This window comes from Odocoileus virginianus, chromosome 15 (genome assembly GCF_023699985.2).
Source record: "Odocoileus virginianus isolate 20LAN1187 ecotype Illinois chromosome 15, Ovbor_1.2, whole genome shotgun sequence".
NCBI classification, from domain to species: Eukaryota; Metazoa; Chordata; class Mammalia; order Artiodactyla; family Cervidae; genus Odocoileus; species Odocoileus virginianus.
In genome coordinates this window covers 34,530,695-34,544,663 of record NC_069688.1, presented here as the reverse complement: position 1 = coordinate 34,544,663, position 13,969 = coordinate 34,530,695, and positions in this window count along the sequence as shown.

Sequence of the window (13,969 nt, the reverse complement as noted above, 5' to 3'; positions counted from 1 at the left end):
ATTAAGTTAAACCATGCATATTACATAATGATAAATGTATTAGTTCATCAAGAAGACATAACAATTTTAAATGTGTATGCCTCTAGCTTCAAAATACATGAAGCAAAAACTGGCAGAATGAAAAGGAGAAATAGGGAAATCCACAATTTGCCAAGAAACTTAATACATTCTTCCTGTAGGCAGAACTAGTAGGTAGAAAATCAGCAGGGATATAGAATTGACTTCACCATCAACCAACTGAACCTAGTTCTGGGAGAACTCCACCCAATAGCAGCTGATAACATATCCAAAAATGTTTTCAAAAATAGTTCTTTTCAAGTTCACATGTAACTTTCACCAAGATGGAAAATACTTTGGGTCATAAAACAAACTTTAACAAATTTAAATGAATTGGAATCACACAGTGTGTCCTCAGATTTTAATTGAATTAGGCTAGAAACTTTTTTAGTAATTAGAGTGAACTTTGAGTTTTGCATAATTCCAACCTGATTTTGCAAAATTCTCTGCAAATACAAATAAAGTTCCCCTCCAATATATAAAAAAGAAAAAAAAGAAATTAATTACAGAAATATGACAATAAAGTCTTTCCACACTTGCAAATTAAAATTAAATTTCCAAACAAACCATGGATCAAAAAGGGAGTCTAAAGGAAAATCAGAAAATATTATAAATATTTTGAATCAAATAAAATGAAAATATAACAATAACAAAATTTGTGTAATGTACCTAGAGCAGAGCTTAGAGAGAAGCATATACAACTAAATTCTTATGTTAGGAAAGCATAAATATTACAAATAAATAATCTAAACCTCCAACTTAAGACAAGGAAAGCAAAGAAGAACAAGGGAATTAACAACAATAAAATTATATAAATAGAATTGAAAATAGAAAACCAATAGAGAAAATAAATGAAACCAAGAGTTGGTCACTTGAAATGGTCAATAAGATTAATAAGCTTCTACCAAGACTGAGAAAAAGAGATGAAAGTCACAGATGACAAATATCAGGAATAAAATAGGAGGTATCACTGTAGGGTCCACAGCTACTAAAAAGAAAATGAGAGCAGATTATGAACAATTCTATGTATATAAATGTCAACTTATATAGAATTCTTCAAGACTCAAAAAAAATGAAAGCTCATCCAAGATAAAACAAATAACCTAAGTAGTTCTATGGTGGTGGTGGTTTAGTCACTAAGTCATGTCTGATTCTTGTGACCCCATGGACAGTAGCCTGCCAGGCTCCTCTGTCCATGGGATTCTCCAGGCAAGAATAATGGATTAGGTTGCCATTGCCATCTCCAAAATAGTTCTATAACTGTAAACAAAATTGAATCTTTAATTTGAAATCTTCAAAAGAGAAAAACACAGGCCTCAATGCTTTCACTTGTCAATTCTACCAAACTCCAACTCAATACAAACTGCTTCAGAAAATTAAGGAAACATTCCCCAATACATTTTATAAGGCTGGCATTACTCTGATACTAAAAACAAATAAAATCAGCACAAGGGACTAAAGACCAATATCCCTCATGGATAGAGATGTAAAAATCCTAGACAAAATCTTGGTAAGCTGAATCCAGTGATATATAAAAAGAATAACATACCATGACCAAGTGTAGTTTATCATGGCAATGCAAGATTGGTCTTATATTTGAAAATCAATTCAATCTACTATATTAACTATCTAAAGAGGAGGATGAGATAATTATATAAACTGTGCAAAAAAATCATTTGACAAAATATAACAACCCTTAATGATAAAATCTCTCAACAAATTAGCAACAGAAGGGAACTTCCTTAACCTGATAACAGGATGCATGAGAAACTGACAGCTAACATTACACTTAATGATGAAAGATTGAATACTTCTCTTCTTAGATCAGGAACACAAACAAGAGAAGGATATGTACTCTTATCATTCCTATTCAGCACCATCCTGGAAGTCCCAGCCAGTGCAGAAAAGCAAGGAAAAGAAATAAAGGGCACACAGACTGGAAAGGAAAAAATAAAACTGTTCCTAGAAAGATGAAATATATAATTGTCCAAGTAGAAAATCTCGAAGAAAGTTGGGGAAACAATGGAAACAGTGACAAACTTTATTTTCTTGGGCTCCAAAATCTCTGCAGATGGTGACGGCAGCCATGAAATTAAAAGACGTTTGCTCCTTGGAAGAAAATCTATGACAAATCTAGACAGCAAATTAAAAAGCAGAGACATCACTTTGCTGACAAAGGTCTGTATAGTCAAAGCTATGGTTTTTCCAGTAGTCATATACAGATATGAGAGTTGGACCATAAAGAAAACTGAGCGCCAAAGAATTGATGCTTTTGAATTGTGGTGTTGGAGAAGACTCAACAGTTCCTTGGACTGCAAGGAGATCAAACCAGTCAATTCTAAAGGAAATCAGCCCTGAATATTCATTGGAAGGACTGATGCTGAAGTTGAAACTCCAATACTGTGGCCACCTGATGTGAAGAACTGACTCACTGGAAAAGACCCAGCTGCTGGGAAAGATTGAAGGCAGGAGGAGAAGGGGACGACAGAGGATGTAATGGTTGGATGGCATCCTCGACTCAATGGACATGAGTTTCAGCAAGCTCTGGTAGTTGGTGATGAACAGGAAGCCTGGAGTGAGTGCTGTAGTCCATGGGGTTGCAAAGAGTTGGACACAACTGAGTGACTGAATTCACTAACTGACTTTATCAAGGTCACAGGCTGCAAGATCAATGCTCAAAAACTGATTTTATTTCTGTGTACTAGCAATATAAAGTTGGAAAACAAAAAAATTTAAATGCCATTAATAACAACTCCAAAAGAATTAAGTACTTAGAAATAAACTTATAAAACACATAAAGTATCTTTATACTATATTATTGAAACTATAATACAAAATGCTGATAAGATAAATCAGAGAAGACCAAAATAAATAAATAAATAGTGTCATACCATGTTCATGAATTGGAAGACTCAATAAAGATGTCAGTTCCCTTCAGATTAAATCATAGATTAAGTCAATTCTAATCAAAATCTCAGCAGGATTTTTTTTACATATAAACAAATTGACTTTAAAATTCATATAGTAAGGCAACGGAGTTAGAATAACTAAAAGAATTTTGAAAATGAAGAATAAAGAAAGAGGAAGTTTTTACAATTTACTATAAAGCCACAATAAGCAAGAGAGTATGGTATTGGGGAAACGATTAAAGGGTTTTATCAATGGGGAAAAAATGGAGAACTCAGAAATAGATTCAAAAACATGCTTGTTTTAACAAAGGTGCAAAACCATTTATGGAAAACTCTTTTCAATAAAAGATCTTGGAACAATTAAGCATCTATGAGCAAAAAATGCGAAGATGAAAGTTTATTCACATGTGATCCAAAAATTAACTCAAATGGATTACAGAGCTAAATAAAATGTAAATCTATAAAACTTGCAAGAGAAAATCTTTATGGTCTGGAGATAGGCAAAGAGTCCTGAAGTATGACACCAAAAGCACTGTCCATTTTTTTAATGACAAACTTTTTTTATCAAAATTAAAATATTTTCTTTGTGAAAGACACTTTTAAAGAGGATTAAACCAACTGCAGGAAAATATTTATAAGTCATATTTCTGACAAAGGATTTATATCCCAAATACAAGAACTCTCAAAACTCAGTAAGAAAACAGACAACTCATTTGCTAAAAATGGGCAAAATGAACAGCACTTCACCAAAATGTACAGAGGATACAAAAATGGCAAATGATCATACGAAAAGATGTTCAACATCATTAGCTATTAGAAAATTCAAATTAAAACCATGATGAAATACCATCACTCACTTATTAGAATGGTAAAATAAAAAATACTGGCAATAGCAAGTGCTGACTAACACACAGAATAACTAGAATACTCAAACATTACAGGCAGGAATGCAAACTGTACATTTTGACAGTTTCTTATAAAGTTAATACACTCATCCTGGGCATTTACCTAAAGAAATGAGAACTATATTCACACGACAACCTGTACAGAAAAGCTGAGAGCAGTAAAACTACCAAAAACTGGAAAGAACACAAATGTCCAGCAAGAGTTAAATAGATAAATTGTTGATACATCCTTACAATTGAATAGTAAAATAAAAAGAAATAATAAAAGGATCAATTAAAAGAATCATGCCATAACTTGGAGAATTGCAAAGGGAGTATGCTACATGAAAGAAACCAGTTTTAAAAGATTACATACTGTAAAACTCCATTTTATGACATTTTCAAAAGGACAGAAACTATAGAGATGGAAAACAAATCAATGGTTGCCAGGTTACAGGAGGGAGGAGGATGTCATTTAAGGCATAGCTCAAGCAAGTTGTCTGGGGCAAGCGATCTCCACCCTTCATGCTTACATGAATCTGTATGTGTTAAAAATCATAGAACTGTACACAAAAAGAAGTCAATGTTCTTTGTTATTTTAAAATTAATTTAAAAGCATGCACCTATGAATAGCAATGTGTATATTAAGTAACAAATATGGAATGTTTTAAAGTTTCCTTCTTTAAAGGCAGCACAAGCAATAGTATGTCCTTCCTTAGAAGTAAACTGAAGGACAACAATTAAACTAGTGTTGCCCACCAAGCCTGAATTCCATAAACCCCTGAGCTTTCTCTATCTTCTTGCCAACAGTCAACACTGGCTACAGAGAAGACAGACTGTGTGGCAGACTCTTCTATTTGATAGAAAGCCTCAAGTGGTCTAAAGGCTGAGTTGCTCGGCCTTACGATGCAAGCCTAGGTTAAGAGGCTTCATAAACACTGGCTCAGTGAAGAAATCAGACCAAAACTCCTGTTTTAAAATGGCAAAGCTCTAAAAGAGATATTCACAAACTTTGAACAGTGAATCACGACTGGGTCTGAATCAGCTCATGATGCATGTCTCCTGGGGCAACTAAAGAAATGAGAGCTAGAAAAATAGGAAAGAACAGGGAAAGTTCATTTTGAAGCATTAAGTACAGTTTCAGGAAAGCAGAGCTGTGTGTAATTCTGCAGCCAAAACAATCAAACGGTAGGGAGAAAAAATGGGCAGAAAACTTGAAAAAATGCTTCACAAAAAAATTCAGATGGCCAAGAAATACTTGAAAGGACACTGAACCTCATCAGTCATCAGGGAACTGCTGATTAAAACCACAAAGAGATGCCACTGCACACTCCCCAAATTTCTAAAACGAAAAAACAAAACTCCTCAAGTGTTGGCAAAGACCTAAAGTAACCAGAACTCCCCTCTCTTGTAGTGGTGAATATACATCGGTATAATCACTTCGGAAACACGTTGGGCATTATCTATTCAAGCTGAAACATGCATATCCTGTGACTCCACAATATATACTTCCCAGGAATGTATATACTCAATAATAATGTGTTTGTATGTTCACCAAACTACATGTACTAGAATGTTAACAGTGACTCTACCCATAACGGCCCTGGATCCATTTCCTATTGCTGTTGGAACAAATGACCGTGAACCATAGGGATTAAAACATCACCAATGCACTGGTCCACAGTCCCGGAAGGCAGCAATCTAAAGGGGGGTTAACTGGAGAAAATCAAGGTGTCAAGCTCTGGAGGAGTTAAGGGTGGGTCTGTTGACTTGCCTTTTCCAGCTTCTCGAAGCCGACTGCCATCCTTAGACTGCACATTCAAAACGCATTCCAGGCCTAGCATGACCATGATTAATGCTGGCTGGTGGGCCGACGCTGAAAATGTGAAACTCCACGCGCAGAGCGCCTGCCGCCGGGTCACCGCAGTGGCCGCCGGGTCACCGCAGTGGCCGCCGGGATGCGCCGCAGCAGCGTAGGGTCACCGGGCGCGGCTTTGAGTGACTTTCACCTGTGCCCCTGGGTCCCTGAGGGCAGAAAGTTAAGTCAATCAGTCGTGTCCGACTCTTTGCGACCCCATGGACTATAGCCCACCAAGCTCCTCCATCCATGGAATTTTGGGCAAGAGTACTGGAGTGGCTTGCCATTTCCTTCTCCAGGGGATCTTCCTGACCCAGGGATCGAACCCGCGCCTCCCGCATTGTGGGCAGACGCTTTACCGTCTGAGCCACGAGGTAAGCCCCAGTGCGGGCAGGCTGGGAGACAAGACTGGAAGCCAGCAGGCACCGGCCTGGGCTCCAGCTGTTTTTTAAAAATACATCACATTCCAAACTTTGCTTCCATCATCACATCTCTCTGATTTTGCTTCCCCTGCCTTTTTTTTTTTTTTTTAATAGTTAATTCTTTTTCTTTGGTTGCAGCTGGGCCTTTGTTGCTGTTCACCAAATTCTCATTGCAGTGGCTTCTCTTCTTGAGGAGCACCGTCTCTAGGTGCTTGGGCTTCAGTAGTTGTAGAACATGGGCTTATTTGCCACCTGGCATTTGTGAGATCCTCCCAGGGACCAGGGATCCAACCCATGTCTCCTGCATTGGCAGGTGGATTCTTAACCACTGGATCACCAGAGAATCCCTGGCTTCCTCTTATGAGGACCTTTGTGCTTACACTGAGCCTACCTAGATAATCCAGGAAACTTTGCCCCTTTCAAGATCTTTAATCACATGTGCAAAGTCCCTTTTGCTCCCTACGGTAACACATTCTCAGGGATTAAGATGTGGGCATCTTTGAGGGAACCATTATTCTGTGTACTACAAACACCAAACAGAAAAGTACTCAATTTCCCAGCAACAGAAGAATGGGTAATTGCAGAGTAATTGCCCAGTGCAACATTATGCAGTAGTGAGAACAGTCATCAATGATTTGCAATATTGTGCGTGAATCTCAGGAACATAATGCTGAGTGAAAAAAGCCAGAGTCAGAAGACTGTAGGAGTCCAGTGTATAAAGCAGAGAGGGGGGAAATCTCTCTATGGTAGAAGTCAGGATATAGTGATTACCCTGGATGTAGGGGTTCCCAACTGGGCTGGAATGGGAGGGAACTTTGAGGGATCCTGTTGATCCTTTGCGTCTTGATCTGGGAGCTAACTTGTTTGGAAATGTGTCAGCCTGTGAAAAATCCATTAAACTATACTGTAAGGTACGAGCACTTTTCTGTGTGTATATTTGACTTCAATGAAAAGAATAACACTTGTCATGACAAGGGAGGAAGGATAGGGTCTTATGAGCATAAGGAGCCCTCAACTGCTATAACTTGGTTTAGTGTGGAAAGCTGAGACTTTAGACTCAGGTGGGCAAGACCTACAATCCCATCTCTTTCACTGATTCTCTGCTCTTCTGCAGATTATTTGATCTTTTTGGTTTGGGGGTTCCTCCTCTAGAAAACCGGAGTAATAATACTTGCTGCCTAACTGGATGTGTTGCATATGTGAAATAACATATGTGAAAACAAGTGGAACATAACAAGGGCTGAGGAAATATGGCTTCTTCTATCACTTTGTTCTTAAATCTTTCTGTCAACAGAGCAAATACACAACATTAAAGAAAAGGAAAGAAATAACCCCCTCAGAAGCTGCACTTTTTTTTTTTTCATTTTTAGTGCCATGTTTAAAAATGATCGCCAAGAACTTTATGAAAAGTTACTCCACATCCTGTAAAACTGATTTTTTAAAGTGTTTGTTTCTTTATAAACGCCTCCTGTTTCTTTGCAAAACTGCCAGTTTCACTGTGAGAGTTCCTTTAACAAAGGTGAGCCACTTGAGATCATGAAAGCATCAGGTGTCACTTCTACGAATCATAACTTCTTCAGGAAAAATTCCAGGAATCTGGTGGAAATAGAGCCACTCTGCACTTCTTCCTACAAGGCAAACACTGCCTAGAGCATTTCACTTCTGTCCTTGTGATTGGAAGGAATGCCTGGAGACCAAACCAAACTCCCACGTCACTGGGCATATCCTTGCTCTGCAGCAGGGCACGAGAAACAATGATGAAATAAACATAGGTAGAAATGGTTTCCCATGAAACACAAGAACATGGCATAGTTGATATCAGGATGGAAATCTGGAGCCTGAGAGACATTTAAAGAGTGTTGGGCTCTTAGAGTTACTTGGTGCTTTGTCAAGGTCACTCAGACCCACACACAGTCTGGTTTACAGTCCTCTTCCCAGGGGTTTTTAAGTCATGGTTTACATTTTCCATTGCAAGCCAGAATCTTTTATTTGCAAAACTTAATTCTTTATTTGTATTCTTTACCCCCATTTTTATTGCCACTGGTGTTATTTCAACATCATTTAAATTTTGATCCCTATCTTGTACCCTCCCCTCTGCTGACTCTCCAGATTTCCCCATTCTATCTCTCCCCAAATGCCTCTCCACTCCCAGTCCTCTCCTAGGCTTACTCCTCCCAAGTCCGGTCCTGTCTGCACCTCCACCAGGGTGTTTGTCCTGTTTCTCATGTCTGGATCAGTTCATCACACCTTTAGGGAAACCTGGATCACTGCGTTTATCACCACGAACTTTTTTTTTTTAAATTTTGATTTTTTGTTCATCACAAATTTTTTTAAATCAATTTTTATTTATTTTTTTGCCTTGTGGCATGCAGGATCTTAGTTCGCCAACCAGGGATTGAACCCCTGACCCCTGCTGTGGAAGCATGGAGTCTTAACCCCTGGACTGCCAGGGAAGTCCCATAAACTATCTGTCTCATGCCCTATATCATGCACTCCTTCAGCACAAGAGCTGTGTTGTTTACTTCTGCTTTCCAAGTGTCTAGTTTAGAAAGTGTTCTATAAATGTTTATTGGATGAATGAAATGGATGTCTGTCTATTGGCCACCAGCTAGACAGCTAGAGGCAGCAGTTGAAGTCCTCTTCCTTTTTTTTTTTGGTATCTTCAGATGGACAGTCTTTTGTTACAAGTGCTTTCATTTTTAGTGTCACGGTGCTTTATTTGCCCAAGAACTAATACCAATAACTATCCTTAGCCCTTTGCTCTTTCTTGTCTCTCCCCTCAACTCAGAGCACATTTCTTCCTGTACAACCATCTCCCTGATACATTAGACCTCTTTCATCTGTCAAGTCAGTGATGCTAAGCTGTGTATAGCAAAGAAATGAGTGGAAGAACTGCAGGTAACCGGTGAAGTAAGACTGCCTTATTCTTACCTTAACATCAGAAAAATTGCTTCCCAGCAGACAGAGTGACCATCCCATTCTGTTTATACAGAGATTTTTAATAGAAAAGGCTGAAGAGCTGTGAATGGTAACCAACCATTATGCATAGATGCATTTTTCACTTTGCGTGATGGCTGTTCTTCTTTTCCTCATTCCCAATTAAAATAAAATCTAAATTTAAAAACTGTAAGTCATTCTCCTTAACAATACATTAATACAAGCTCAAATTTATAGGAAAGACAAGTCTTCTTATCAGATAGGAGCTCAAATTTGAAAATAAAAGCAAACGAAGTATCTCTCCAAGTCAAGCTCCTATAAACTGTGAAACAGTATAAATTGGTGCTTGAAAAGGCAGTATTAAAGGAATGATCACTTTGCCCCAGTCAACAGCGGAGTAGTGATGAGGACAGTCTTTCACGGGGACTGAACCCTGGCAGTCTGATTTCAGAGCTCCAGCTGTCTCCCGTGAAAACAAAAGCAGTCCAAATGATCAATGCAAAGAATCCATAAGAACAAGTGGCTCTTTTCAGAATTTTAGCAATCACAGGGAGAGAGAGAGATGGGAAAGTCACATGAAAGAAAAGCAGGGTCAAGGAAAAGTATTTTCAGGGAAGGAGAGTTTTGAGCCTGATGTTAGCTTGACCGGAAAGAGCCAAGGGAGGAGGAGAGATTAAGACACGAGGCAAGGGGTGGGAGTGGGGCTGGCAAGTAGCAGAAAATCCCCTGCTGTCTGGTGCCCCGCCAGAAGACTGTAATTCATGGAATCCAGAGAAGGATGGATGGACTTGACTCTGAAAGGTGATGAGACTCTGAAACAAGGGAGAGAAGCGAGCAGAAAATGGATGAACATAAAAAATAAGTTGTATGTCAGAGAGAAAGGAGATTGAGAGTTCCCCGATTTTGGCTTCAAGGATCTCTGAGAAATAGGAAGTAATTTCTTCTGTTGAGAGGAAAAGAAGTCGAGGGTTGGGGTTTGCACTGTGGAAAAGGAACTCAGAACACCTGATCTGAGGCACACGGTATGGAGGGAAAAGAGAGAAGTCTGAGACTTGCTGAAATTCACTCAAGACCACAATTCAGGAGGAATGTTACTTGTGCTCTGGTGAGCAAGGGTTTGAGAAAAAGGAGTTTGGTGCTTGACACTTTATTCTTTTACATAATTACTGCTTGATATGAGGGAGTTCATTAAAGCTCTCTTGCTTCATTTCCCCTATAAAACAAGTTAATAATCCTTGCCCCCTTCCTACCCCATAGGACTTTAACAAGCATTAATTACTGTCTTCAAAGTGTCCCAAGTGCCTTGGGAAAGCCCTGGGTAAGGACTTTCTTCATCATTTTTATTGTGACTGCGATTGCATTGCCCCACCCTCTGTTTGGAAATGAGTTGAAACATATCTTAACAACTTCCTTCACTCATTTCCAAAATGTGTTTGCTAAACTACCTGAAATTGGCCGTGGAGGCATCAGATACAGAAAAAGAACACACTCCAAAATGTCCAGCGGCTTCTAAACCGAAAAGGAGAATTTCGAAGTTAAACCACAAATAGAATTGGCAGTCGTTTTAGAACTCATTGATCTATCCAGAATAGTGAACTCAAGGGAAGGATTTCAAACTGAACCTTCCCTCAGAGTACCAAGAGAAGAACAGAATGCCATCATAATGAATACCTTAATGCTTCATATAGCAATGTCTCAGTGCCAAGGCATCTGTAATTCTACACAGTTGTCTCTAGGTCTTTATTTAACATAATCCCGATTCCTTCCTTCCTTCATTTCATTATTCAGTGAATGGATGTTGACCCCCTACATGTGCAGGCACCATGTGAGTCCTGAGACCACACTAGCATCCACTAGCCACACACACCTTTCCCCTTTGTATAATGGTTCTTCCATTATCTATGATGTTGTAGTACTTGTATTTGCATTTCTTTTTGATTTAAGCATAAAATAAATAGAACTGAAACTCTGAGTCATCTGCACATTGGCTGAGTTGACTATATTAATTGGTTTTAAGGCATGGGAAGGACTGAGCAATATCTCTGGTATCAAAAGTTTGCTGACCTTCATCCAAATAAGTGTTATCAAGTGCTAACTACCCCATGTGTATTATGGGCCATGAAATCACTCATATGGGATTATCAGAACTTCCCTTAGAAGTGAAAGTTATTTTACAAGTTCCTTTCTGATAACCTCAGCTACTTGTTATAGGATATGGTTGCTATAGTGCTATAGGCACAATGAAAATTCTTACTTTACATAAACTTTTCTCCAAGTTTGCTTCTTTGAACTTAACTTGAGACACTATGTGGTCTAGCTGATTCTCATGCTACAAGTTGAGTTTTTCTGCTTCTTCAGACTCTATGAGATAGACTTACCTTTTATCTTTCTACACTATCTGAGGACCCCAGAGAGGCTATAAATGACAGGATGTTGGGATTGGAGGGGTGGAAGGAACAAAAGGAATTTCTCAAGGCTAAAGTCATAGAGCTGTCAATGCAATATTTCTAGTTGACAGATTTAGCATGGCTATGAATTAGGTTTTGTGGCGTAGAGTTTGCCTTGAACCCCCAAAACAGTGTGGAGAGAAAATCAAGATTCTTGCAGCCATTCCATACAGAGAAATACCTAGAAGGTTCTTTATGTGGCTGTGTGCATGCTCACAATTCCTTTGACAATTCCTTATATTTATGTCATCTGAAACTATCAAAAACAGTTTTTTATGTATCCTACATTTGAGTTTTCATATTGTTATATTTGGGTCTAATTCTACAACCACTTTAACCCGGTCAGAAATCAATTTCAATTTTTTTCCCAAAATGCCTCACAAAATAAAGTGATCACCAGGGTCCAGGAATTTTGCCCCAAGAAAATGATAGGGAAGCAAATGTGAAGGTAAAGTGAGAGTTCATATGGATCACAGCCTTGTCTAATTCAATGAAACTATAAGCCATGCTGTGTAGGGTCCCCCAAGTGGACGGGTCATGATGGAGGGTTCTGACAAAATGTGATCCACTGGAGAAGGGAATGGCAAACCATCTCAGCGTTCTTGCCTTGAGAACCCCGTGAACAGTGTGAAAAGGCAAAAAGTGAGAGTTCAGAGAGGCCCAAATGTGAGAATCAATCCAAGAAGCCCAAAGAGCAAAGCCAGTTATAGCCAATACAGTATATATAGGGAAAGGGCAAGGATTTCCCAAGTCCCAGTTTCTGGCCAACTGTTTTCCTATGACAGTAGCAACAATATTTTCCATTGCACACATGTCCCTAGGACTTTGCCATTCTCCCATCAAGAAGTGAAGTCTGTCATAGACATAGAGAGCAGACTCGTGGTTGCCACGGTGGGTGATGGGGAGGGATGGATTCAGAATTTGAGATTAGCAAATGCAAACTATTATGTATAGAATGAATAAACAATGAGGTACAACAGGATAGCCCAGGGAACTATATTCAATATTCTGTGATAAACCATAGTGGAAAAGAATATATGTGTATAACTGAGTCACTTTGCTGTACAACAGAGATTAACACAACCTTGTAAACCAACTATACTTCATTCATTCATAAATTTTAAGATAAAAGAGATGAGTCTATGTTCCATTGCTTTGAGTCTGAACAGGTCTTTGTGACCACTTTGACCAACTGAGTGTGTCAGAAAAGGCACTGTATGACTTCTGAGACTAATTAAAAAAACATCACACACTTCCTCCTTGTTCCCTCAGGAAGCTCACAGAACCCAGGCACCATGTTCTGAACAAACCTGGACTGGGTTGGTTCACACGGAAAAGAACTGAGTTGCTTGCCCTCATCCTTACTCTCCTCCCATATTCTTTATACAATGAATTCCCATTCTATTTAAATCATCTATTGGTCTTTTTGCTTTAATCATCATTGCTTTAGAAAATGTTTTAAAACCTGTTAAATCAAAGTACTACTCAAGCCTCCTCATGAAATTATATTAGCCAGTTTTAGCATTTCAATGTGCAAATCAACCATTAAAAATCATAATTTTATATATATATATATGTATATTTAAATATAGGGTGTTGGCTTCTGGGGGCTGCTGTAAACACAGTATGTCTTTTGGGAGGACACAAGTCATTCCATAACGTATATATGTACACACACTCATATGCTTTCTGGGAACATTACTCTGTATAATAGCTGAGAATATAAATTAACTTATTTTTAAATGACAAAGCAATTCCCCCCAACAATATATTAATTAAATGTCTCCCCTCTCTATAGAGTTAGCTGATTTACCACTTGTTAAGTCTTCAAATAGTCTATAATTTGGATTTGAACATTCCATTGTAACCTATTTTTCTGCCTTTGTTGTTGTTGTTTAATCGCTAAGTTTGTCTGACTCTTTGCAACCGCATGGACTGTAGCCCACCAGGCTCCTCTGTCCATGGGATTTCCCAGGCAAGAATACTGGAGTCGGTTGGCATTTCCTTTTCCAGGGGATCTTCATGACCCAGGGATCAAACCCTTGTCTCTTGCTTGGCAGGTTGGTTCTTTACCACTGAGCCACCAGGGAAGACCTTTACTTATACTTTCATAATATGTGTTGTTAACTTTCAAAATAACTATCCCTCATTACTCTTATTTATTAAAATTTCCTTAGTTATTCTTACCTGTTTATTGTCCCAGATACTTTCAGAGACTTTTTTTTTAATTCCATCAAAAATTAGGGTTATATTAAAATTGTATTAAGCAAATATTAAGGGAAAGTATAAATTCTCATTTAACCTGAAAAGACAGGCAGGTAAGGTGGAGCAGGTAGGCCTGAACTTTTCCATCCCTTTACACACTTGAAACCTGCCTCTTATTTCCTGCCCAGACACTTGTTGGATTACCAGGTAGCACTGACAGCTCCAGTCTGCAGTCCATCCAGGATCAAGG